Source organism: Centrocercus urophasianus, unplaced genomic scaffold (genome assembly GCF_019232065.1).
Source record: "Centrocercus urophasianus isolate 14NV4802_14NV808 unplaced genomic scaffold, USGS_Curo_1.0 seq_35, whole genome shotgun sequence".
NCBI classification, from domain to species: domain Eukaryota; kingdom Metazoa; phylum Chordata; class Aves; order Galliformes; family Phasianidae; genus Centrocercus; species Centrocercus urophasianus.
Window position 1 is genome coordinate 1,390,556 of NW_024884922.1, and position 12,215 is coordinate 1,402,770.

Here is a 12,215-nt window from a genome sequence, read left to right on the forward strand (position 1 = left end):
CCTCTCCTCTCCTGGATTATGTAAAAAGGCTGATCTAATAAATGATTTATCAAAGCAGCAAAGAATCAAGAAATGTGCTAGGATTGCAGCTTACGGCATCTAATCTTCCTGATTCTGTACAGCAGCTTCCAGAATATACTGACATTGGAGTCCATGACTTCTCCTGACCGGATCTTTTCCTGCATGACTTTTCCTACAGATGGAAATAAGACTTGGAGGGAGTTTTGATTTAACTCCCATATTTTCCACGGGAATCGGTGGTACTGGGGCTTTCTTTTCCTGACACCAGAACATTGTTTCTATGTAGCTGATTATCCTGTGTTTTAACCAGCTGAGATGGTAAAGGAGGGAATTCACAATCTGTCTCAGAGCACATTTGAAGACTGTTTTGTGACTGTGAACTTTTCATTCACAGTGAGTAGTGTCTCTGCACGGCCATGAATTACTTTGCGCAGTAAGTGCAATCCTGAATGAGCACATCGTTTGGTTCCCATGGATTCCTAATTGGTCTTTGTGAGTTTTCTGTTTCTCTTTGCATTCCACAAGGAGAATTAGCGGTTAATGTGCAAAACAGGATTTTGATGATCTACCAGGCTGGAAGAACATGTTACTTCTTTTCAGTGAAAGCCTTCCTTTAGACAGAGCGCAGTACATGGAAACTACACTGAGCATCCCCAAAAATAGAAGTCAAGAAGTCATGGACAGTGGCACATCCAGATGTAAACTTTTCATCCTGTCTTTTGAACTTGGGGCAGATGTTTCTACAGCAGATCTGCTCATGTAACTAAGGTGTTCTCAGGCAGTGGAAGGGAAAAGAGGAACCCCAAGGAAATAAATATTTAACTTGTTTTAAAATTAAGAATTATTGGATACCTGAGCTGGATGCTCGCTGTACACAAATACAATCTCAGCAATGCACTCTGTAAGAGTTTCCCATGAAAATACAGATGGTCCATATTACTACTTTTATGGAGGGGTGGGGCAGAGTTACAGTTTTCTGACTCTGATTGTCATCCTATTCGTCTGACTAACAAGAGAGGGATATTTCCTAGCCCTTCTTGTTGCTGCAGCTGTGAATGTCATTAGGTAAGGAGACAGTTTTATTCTGCTGAACTTTTGTCCCTTCATTCAACTCACACTGGTGTCAGCAGTGGAAAATGTAAGAAAAGAGGAAGATACTATGTTATGTTCTGCAGGATCTGTGCATGTGGAGGCAAATTCCTATGTAGTGAAAGGGAAGAACCATCATGCATATGGGCTTGGTACTAGTGCAGGAGAAGTCCATGCCCCTTGCTTCCCTTGAATGTAAAGTGTTGCTACCCATAGATAGGAGGGGGCTGAACCAGACTAGCAAAGTAGAGGAAGCTGCAGAAAGCACTGGCAATTACTTACACTTTCCTTCTTCCAAAAACATTTGTGTTAATAATTAGGGAATTAATTACTAATGCAATATGCCACTATTGTAACTGTTTCTTCAGAATGTGGTTTCACTGCTTTTGTTACCAACCACTGAAAGGTGACATGCAAGGAGGCATTTTCTGTTGGGAAGGTAGCTATGATGTGCTCAAACCAAAAGAGCCTTCTCCTTTGTAGGAAGGGTTCTGTGGAGAAGCTCCCATCCTCCTCCCCCCTCCAGCAGGAGCTGACCTCCTGCCTCTCAGCTTTTCCTTGCTACTTCAATGTGTTTCATTTATAAGACTGCTCAATTTCTCTTTTCCTATGTTTATTAGTTATTAGTCTTATCAGAGAATGGAGGCTTTCTTTTAATTGCCTTGCAAGGTCTTTACCTTGCTATGTTCTTTACACAATGTAGTAGCTGCTTGCAATTTTTTAGTGCTGTAAAGAATTTCAGGATACAATCTGTATGTAAGTAGCTCTATAATGTATGTGTGCATTGGAAGAAATTGTATTGTAAGGTGATTTATGGGTACTGGAATACTCAATAAAGGAGTATGTCTGCAGATCAAGGGCACAGCACTTCAGTTGTTTTCCAGTGTCTAATAGAGTTGGATGACTTTTTGGAATATTTAACCTTCTGATGTTTAATCATGTCCAAGTGAGATCTGTCTATCCAGTTAAACACCCCATGCCTTCATCCATCCATCCATCCATCCACCCATCCATTTTGTAATGTATGAACAGTCAGTAACTGATGACTATGCTAAACAACTACTATTAAATATTTCACATCTGTGGGATGAGATAACTGGAACCTCAGAATATTCAAAGAATTGGCTCAGAAATTTGCTGAACCATTAATGTTCATTTTAGATATTTATGGAATATTAGAAAAGCTTCAAAGTGTTCCAGAAAAAAAACCAACATCTTTTCTTAATTTTTAAGGATGTAAACAAAATGACCTAGTAAACTTAGTTAATCTTTCATAAGCCTAGGTAAATTTATGAAAGTGTTGACATGAGATGATATGACAGAGAATTAAAAGGTGTACAATCAGTGCTAATTGGTGTGGTTTCATGTAAAATAGAATCTATCAAACGAACTTGATCTCATGAAATTGCAAATTGGGTTAATACAGTAAGCTTTCATAGAGTACAGTTAAACTCTTCTGGAGTACTTGAGAGAGATTTCCTTTATAAAAATAAAAGCAGCTCAAATGAATCTTCTAAAAAATTGGATAACTGATATACCAGCAAAAAAAAAAAAAAGTAAATTATGAGTTATAATATCTAATTGTTTCTTGTTGGCTCCTCCAGGAGTGCATAAAATCTCTGTGCTTTTTAGTTTCTCTACCTGGAAAATATCTAAAGTAACTGGTGGTAAAATTTGCCAGTCATACTGAAAGTGGTAAAAAATGACAGAGTAAGTCAGGCTGACTGGGGTCACTATGTAGTCTGGATTCGGTTAAATAGTGCTCATTTTAACCCAACCAAATGCAGAATTAAGTATCCACAGGAAAAAAAAAAATGGGCAGTTCATAAAAAGGAGAATTATTCACTAGAAAATAGCGTTTTTAAGAAAAATGTAAGTTTCTTGATAATAGCCAAATACATGAGTTCTGAGGATTAAGCTGAAATACTTAAAGGGCTCAGTACAGTCTCTGGATAAAGCCAATCTCTGGGGAATATCCTTTAGAGAAAGTGAAGTGATGTTGCCTGTGAATAAGACTCAGAAAAATCCTTACTGGAATTTTGCATTTAGTTCAGGCGATTTCTTTTAAAATATACATATTTTAAAGATTATTCAGAACTACAAGAGTAATTCTAGATCTGAAAAAGTAATAATAGGTGCCATAGTTTATTGAGGAGAATATTAAATAACTTTCCAATCATAATTTATAAGTAATCTCTAAAAGAATGTGGGGTTTTGTAATACAGAAAAAAAAAACTTCCACTGGATGGAAGCAGACGTTTGACAAATTTAAAACAGAAATAAGACACTGAGTCTGCATTTTTTAAATAGTGAAGGTAATTAACTATTTTGGAACATCTTGTTTAGCAATGGGAGTGGAGCACCTATCACATGAAATCTTGATTAAGAGATTTTCTAAAAGGGATGCTATGACTCAAGCAGAAGGTTTGAACATGTCACATGAGCTGTGTGGTATCTGGCATATGTTACTTTGGAACTCAGTCCAAAGAATCAGAACAGTCCCTTCTGATACTGTATATCTGTCTGTCTGTCTATTGTTCATTTCACTTTTGAGATATTTGAAAATCATTTCTTGCCTACTTATCTGGCATGGACTGTGGTAACTGTCATGACAAAGGTGACAATTGATGCTAATGCCTTATAATAAATGGCCCCAAAGTGTGAGCTGTGGACCACTGAGACAACTGACTGGTACTCGTTCTTCATCTTGCTTCCAGCTGAGAGAAACTGAACAGATGGGAAGGGGAGATTAAATGAAGAGTGAAAGTAGATGGCATGATTAACTTTCTCTAAAGGTCAGAACACCCAGTGCAGAAGGTAGCTAGAAATACATGAGCTTCTTCCCTGTGTCACCTTCCCTTCATCCCAAGCAGCTACTTCCATACAATGAGGCAGTGTGATCTTGAATGTGCAGAGAAGTGGTCCCTGCTTTTGTGCATTGTCAGTTGGATGCTCTCCAGATGCTGCTTTAAAGGAGCAGTTGCTGAAAAATTTTGAGGGCTGCAGATGCTGACCCTTAATATTCTAGTTCTAACCAAGAAGACTTTCATTTCTGTTATCCTCCTCTTTCACAATCTTTTTTTTTTTCATATAGATATTATTGCCATGATTACACTGAAAGCACGTGATTAAAATTCAAGATTTGACTAAAATTCAGACAGTTTAAATTACTGCATGGTCTGATCTGGAGTTTTGACTCACACACATCTGTAAACAGGGCACATGATCAGGACTGACTTCTTTTAAATACAGAAAAAGAAGAAAAAGCTATTAAAGAAAACCACAACAGATTTCTCATCCTAAGAACAAAGGCAACATTAAAAGCTCTTTCTCCATCTAAAAGATGTGTATCTGTATGTCTAATGCTGTGGACTGCGGGGTTACCCATTCTACTAAGGAGTTGAAGTCATCAAATGGGAAGGATTTGGGCTTCAGGTAGTCTTTGAAGACCACACGAAGACTTCATGGATCAACTTGGATATGTTGGATATATACATGTGCGCTGTGAAAAAGAAGCACTATATTTCATCTAAAAGAGAGGTAATGTTCCTACTCAATATCTTCCTCATAAGGAGCAATCTAACCATCAAGGAATCACATACAGATAAGTGAATGATACTTGGTTCTGTATAGGTGATAAATGGAACTGAAGAAATTTCCTAATTGCCTTCACAAACAGAAATAACTCCTCTAGACTTAGTTTTTGAGATTTCCTTGTGAATGTTGAGTTCATGATATGTCAGTATAAGACTTTTGGGGAAAGTACATAATTACAAAAGTGAAGGAACTTTTAAGAAGACAAGTTCTACTTCTGGTGTAAAACCAGAAGCAAAGAATTAGCTCTGAGTGAGATCTAAGTAGGTGCTGAGTTAAAGATGATTGAATGTTGCTGAATCAAATGAAGGTTATTTTTACATTGGTTTTGTTGGAGATGTACACTATAAACAAGAAGAAACTGGCTACTGAAGCTACCAACAGATGTGTCCCAGTCCATTTATTATCTTAATCTCCACTTCTTTTCCACAGAATTCTTTCTTAGATCCCACTGAACTTCTAGATTCCTGATAAATAAGCTATGCATGAACACTGCAGAAAACAACAGTCATCCTTCCTGGACCAGCAGGATGATGCATTGAATTTCACTACTGACCACAGACAGTTCTTCATGTTCAGAATGAATCAGCAATGTTCAGAATCCTCATCTTACTCCTCACTGATCATTACTTAGATGGAAAACTAACGATCTCTCCCCTTTATGTTATTGTACCCCATTATCGGTAGGTTGGGGCAACCTAATAAATATAGTAAGACTAGAAGCTTCTCTTGTTGCAAAGTTCAGAAGTTTCTATTCAGAAGGCAGAAATAACGATGAGCAGCTTTTGGCAATACTTTTTACAAAATGCATTACTTTCTATGGAGGTTATTAAGTGAAAAACAGTGAACAAAACTAGAAGTGAAATCAACAGCAAAAAACTTCATATGCGATGAGTCATCTGGGAAGCAAAATAAAAGAGAAAGGTTCTCAATATATTAATAAGTACTTTGTGATCTGGCACTGGGCTATGCTAGGTACCAAGAGGAGAAATGAAAGTCTTACACATTTTAAACTGGGAGATAAGGTACCGGACCAGATCCACATTACATCTGTGGTCTTTTCAGTGTCAGTGTAAGACCTCTGCATATTTGGTAACCCACGATGGAACAGATATGATCAGTTGGCTTCTTTTGTCATTACCATCAACAGGAAATAAACGACTTCATATTATACTGTAGCTGCTGGTAGATTCCTCTGGGTCTGCCAACAGAGAATTCACCACTAATGGCCTTTGAAAAAGTATCTTGAATTCTACAGATCTCTGTGAAACCTAGTGAAAGTCCCTCTACAGTTCCTCAGAAGAGTAATGTTCCGTCTGCAGGAGTTGAGTTATATTATTCATTGCCAACCACCTGATCTAATTCTGGCTTTTGGGGCACCTGCATAGTGATCCCTCCAATCTCTTGGTCTAGCCTCGAGCAGGAGACAGAAAAATCCAGCGCACTTATATTTTCATTACTGAAATAAGAGGAGTAGAAATATCACCGGGAAACCAATTTATGAAAACACCTTTGGTTCGAAAAAGTTAAGATCTAAGAAATGCAGAATGGTGATGGATAATTTGGACAGGAATCTTGATTTGAAGAGATGGAGTAAAAATGCACCTCCTAAAATGTAGATCCTGAATTGACTCCTGGAGTATAGAAACAAATATTCTTTCATAAGCATTTTTAAAAGCTCTATAACACAATAATTCTGGAGCCTGTTCAGCTGAGGAGATAGAAAATGACCAAGGAAAATACCTTACAAACTCTGGAAGCCTTACTGGGGAAGGATTTTAAAGGGTGATTAGAAATTTATCTTGACAACAGTCAGACAAATTCTTCTTTAAGTGGTATGAATAATCTAATTCTTAAGGTGTGTATGCCAAAAATGGAGAAAGCCTCTTGCCTGTGAAATAGCCAAAGACAGTATCTGCACTTAGATGTTACAAGGACCTCCTCTGTTTTATAACAGTAAATACACCTGTTAGTATATCAAGGGGATGCCAGGATGGTCGAAAAGGGCTCAGGCCCAGTGTCTCTAGGTTTTAAATGGGTTACATCTCTAGAGGATCTTGTCAGTGGTGTGCAAAGAGCAGCAGCATTTTGAGCTCTATTAACAAGGAGCACGGCCAATCAGTGAGGGCAGTGATTATTCTTCTCTGCTCAGCGCTCGACTACATCTGGATACTACGGCTATTCTGGGCACCCAATCTCAATGTAGGAAAGACAGTAACAAATTGGAGTGAGTTCAGCATAGATCCATAAGGATGACCACAGTCTGAACACTTGCCCTCTGAGGAAAACAAAACACGGTGGTACATGGTGGGGGATGAGAGACAAGGGGAAGAAACTGAAACAAGAGAAATCTGGGCTGGACATAAAGAATAGCTTTTTCACCATGAAGGTTAGCAGATGTTAGAGCAGATTGACAAAATGCATCTCCATCCTTGGTGGTTTTCAGGACCTAAGTGGATAAATCTCTGAGCAACCCTGAGGTCCAATTCCATAGCTGACCTTGCTTTGGGCAGAAGGTTGGACTCCTGAGGTCTGTGAAAGGCTCTGTGAGTCTATAAATAGGGAGAAACAGCAATTTCCACAATTTATGATTAATAATCCCAGTGACCTTCACAAGGTACGATGGATATACCCTCAAGGCTTATGAAGTCTTATTCTCAACTATACACTCATATTTCCAATACTTATACACCCATCCTTTAGATAATGGAAGCAGAAAGGATTTAATAGGAACACCTCTTGATGGGGTTTAACACAAGAGTATTTTGACTATTGACTTTATCTGATTCTAATCAGAATATCTAGTTCCATCTGGATTTTACTAACTCCTTTACAAAAATCAGCTGCAAGCTAACAACAAGTGTTTCATCATTTCCTCAGATTTGCTTAGGCAAATTTTATACAGTTATTTTTAAGCTGCTCTTAAGCAACTCTAGTTCAGTTGTGTTCATTGTTTTTGATAATCTGTTCACATTCAGTATTAGAGAAATATTTTTATATAAATATATATAAAACATACATATTTACATCCTTATACATCTGTAATCTAGTACAGATTGAAAGCGGGGTTGAAGTTGAATTTGTTTGGGCATTTGAAATTGAGAACTGAAACTGGTATGTTGAAGAAGGGTACCTATTTCATGGGGATCTGCAACTTGTTTTCCTGAAGACAACCTTTTAAGATGTCATTACATTTTATCTGAAGACCTTCATCTCATCTCATGAATTGGTTTTGGTTCACTTGCTTGAAAAGGGAAGATACTGCATGCACCAGTACATTAAAACAATGATAAGATTGCAAAATGAATCACTCATGAGTTAAAAATGCAAGAATTGATATTATCTGTAAAACTTTAATTTTGTATTGCTTTGTATATGCATTAAGGCTTTGCTTCCAGCCACATATTTTTGTAGTTTTCATTGCATGCTTGTTTTAATTACTGTGGAGAATGAATAACAGGGTGAAGAAGATGGCAATGGATCAAACTTAATATTGCTGGTGTTGGAATATACAGTAAATAAGGCATGGAAAGGATGGTTTCTTGATGTGGTTATACAACCAAATGTTGCCTTGGAGAAACAGACTTGATACCTACATTTTCCATAATATCCCAGTTAGACTGGGCAAGTAACATCACAAAATTCCTTAATAAGATCTCCAAGGCTACATTTTGTTACTAGTAAACAAAATACACAGGATCTGAGTGCAAATGGCACATCCTGGCTTGTATCTTTATGTCTGCACTCTCTTGCTCCAAAAAGAGGGGTGGTCTTCTCTGTACTGCTGTTTAAGGGCAGTCCCCGTACCTTGCCAACTCTAAGCCACATCCAACATATCCTGGCCAAACTAGAGCTAAAGGCATTCAAACATTAAAAAGATACAGGCAGTCATGGCACAGTACATGCACTGATTTGTAGGGTCTCTTTAGTTTAGTGGTGCAGTTGAAGCTTTACTGTGTGTTGCTCTCTGCTTAATGCTCTGTTGATTTGTGACTTGAGATTTTGCTGGTATAAAGACTACGTGTCTGTACCTGCATAAACATAGCATAGCCTGCATTGTGTTAAGTATTTTGAGACAACAGACAGACAGACCTATCATGCTCTTGGAATCTCAGCTGAGGCATCCAAGATTAATAAATAGTTTTGAATATCTCTATGTCTCACCACCCCCTTGGTGAAATGAGGATGACATGATCACTGTGAAAATGCTGTTACTCAGCCCCATGAACCTCACAAATGCTCTATTGGGAAGGGCCTTAGGAAAACAGATGAGGAAATAATAATAAATTCATATTCATAGCAGGGTTTGAGTATTGTGCAGGAAGGAAGGCCTGGGGCCAAGCACAGAACTGTGAAGATCTATTGAACAGCTGCTCAGTAATGAGCTAGCTGACAGACTTCAGAAAGCTGAAAAGCAGTCCTGTGCGGTGAATGAGAAAGGACAGACAGATATAAAGAAGTTGAAGATATTTATGTGGGAATGCTTGGGTGGTTGGATGGATTGATGCAGAAGCTTCCATTCCACAGACTGAGTTTGCCTTGAATGAGATAGATCTTGGTAAAACAAAAATAAAAAGAGATGTAATGGATAGCCTAGATCTCTTGCAGTTTTGCAGTCTCACAGGAGTAGGCTATGGAAAATTCATGTTTAGCAGATCAATCCCTTTGAATTCAGAAATGGGGCTGCCTGATTTGCTATTTCTTACTTCTGAACAGAAATTTCTGGACCAAATGAAAGTAGCACTACAGAAACTCCCTGGCATTTCTACACATGGGAGTGTTTGGGTTTGAAACTACTATATGTCCTTGGAGCACTGGTAGGATCACTGCATATAACTAGGGTTCATCTATATAAAATCTAGTGTGTATGCTGTGCAGACACAAGTGACAACTCCATCAAGTTCTCTTCCTGTTCCAAAAGCTGAAGGATTGGGTTGAAGCCCAGACCATTAAGTCTTTAATCCCTTTCTAAACTCTTTTTTCTCCTCTCCTCTCCTCTCCTCTCCTCTCCTCTCTCCTCCTCTCCTCTCTCCTCCTCTCTTCCCCCTTCCCTCCCCTTCCCTTCTCTTTCTTCTTTTTCCTCTTTTCTTTCTTGTGGTGTTAGCTCTTACCATCAGTCATTTCCATTAGTCACATAAATGGCCATTCCTCCTCTGAAGTTCATTAAATGAGTAGCCACAAAGACCCTGCAGTAATTAGTTTCTCCATTTAATTACACCACTAGTGAAAATGTTTTAAATGATTGTGAGTATTCGTGCATAGATATGTACAAACATGTACATAACTTCTGGAAATATTCTGGATGGACAGTATCTATCATCTGGGAGGAGATACGGTTAGAATAAAGGTAGACACACAGACAGACAGATAAATAGAAGATAAATTCTGCCAACATATTCTTGTCTAATAAATTGTTAAGCAACAAAAGAAAGCAGAAATCCCTGTGTACAATGTATAGATTTTCTTTAATGTGAGTTATTGGGAAAAGACAGAGTTGTCCCTTTAACTGGAGAGCAGCAAACAGCTGTTCCTTATGCATACATGCTTGCTTGGTCTGAAAGTTTTGGTAAGTCAGTGCATAACTGACAGTTAGATTTATCTCCCCAATAAGCAATCAACATTATAATAAAGGAAAAATGCTTTCAGTGCACCTTTGAGAGTGCATCAGAAATTAATCTAAACATCAAATTAATTATAGTTTGTAAATGAATAGTGGCTCACAGCCCTAATACTTCTCCCGCTCCTCCTCCTCCCCCTAAAACCTCCCCCAACCAACTGCAGTGGCTGGAAGTGCTATACAGTGAGTTTGATGAACATATCATTCTCTTTCTTATTCACACAACTCTTTTCTTATCAGCTGGAGAAATGTCCCTTCTTTACTCCTTGGAACTGAAGTTCCAGATCCTAGATACTTTGGATTGTAATAGAGAGCAGCTACAAATATGAACAACTGTATTTTCTTCCACCCTTCCTCTGGAAGCCCTAAACACCCCTTTGGTATTGTCCTGCTCCTGCTGATATGTGTCTTCTCTGCTTGTCTGTGCCATGTTCTTCAAAGTGGAGAAGACTGAACAAACTACTGCTGACTTGAACCAACACATCCCAGGGGTCGGGCATGCTTACTGTATGTCGTAAATCATCTCCAAAGTGTCTCAACTTAGGTACTTAAGTTAGTGATTTCTTTCATGACACACTGAGCTTTGCTCTAAAGCTTTGGACAACATTCATTGCTAGTGCTCATGCAAAGATTAAGGGCTCCTGGCAGAAAATCGAGTGTAGAGACTTTTCTTAGGAAGTCTGAAATCGGGTTAAAGGGAAAAAATAACATTTAATGATAGTACTGGTAACAGAGGCAAGCAGAACTCCACCTTTGTCCCAAAGTCCATCTAACAATTCCTGTTAATATTATCCTAATAATATCTGTTGAGAAAGCTCATTTACCAAAGGAAGAATCAGAGGAAAAAAACCCACAAAAAAAAAAAAAAAAAGCCACAACAAAGAACCTTACAGCTGATAAATAGGTCTACTCATCCACGTAACTCAAACCTCTCTGCAGAAGAATCAGTGTCCTGACACATGATGTTAAAACCAAGGCACACAGATTAGTTAACCTATGATTGCCCAGATGGGACAGGAACGCAGGACTGGAATTTGCCATTACATCACCTTACCCCTGGACATGCTCATTTCCCTGGATGAATTTAAGGACAACAATTTGCATATTTATTTATTTAAGTGCAAAACCACCAGCAGGGTATGTTGGAGGCACACTGTGAGCAGGTGCTTAGCAATACTTTACCAATGTACCTCAGGGTCTGCTGGTACAATTCTGCATCTTATGGAGTGCTGCCAATTTGCTTTAGACCTGCTCTGCAATGCCCCTAAATCCCAGAGCCCTGCATAGCTTTCCCAATGCCCCAGTCTCTTGATGTTTCTGCTACTTCTGTTTCAGATTCCAGTGTCTGTACACTGTCATGACCTGCTTGCTGCCTTGCTTCTCCCACTCTGCCTTCTGCCACCACACTGAAGTCTTGAACTGCCACAACATAACGCAACAAAAGCTCTATCTCTCAGTCCTTCTTCTGAGCTTGCTCCCTCCCTCACTGCTTTTCTCACAGTGAGTGTTATTAGCTAGAAAAGACTGAGTAGGGAATAGAAATATTTAACGGTGTTATTAGCTACTATGACCCTTGTCGAGTAGCGTTTTCTTATCCTTTGGTATCTTCAAGTAAGACTGGATGGTTTTTTCCAAATTGGGTGGCCCATTAGAAACATTTTGGTGGACTCTTGGCAGGAATCTGGAAAGAAACCTGACATCCATATAATACTAAGAATCAAATGATGTTTTCTTTAGGCCAAATAAACCTATGGTTTTATGCAGCCATCAGAGTTTGCAGACAAAGCTAGAATGCCCCTTGTTACATTTAACTGGGGACTTTCAAAAAGAGATGGGGCATCCCAACATCGTGTGAATATCCATGAGTAGAAAAAGTGAAAAACTTCCAATGGAT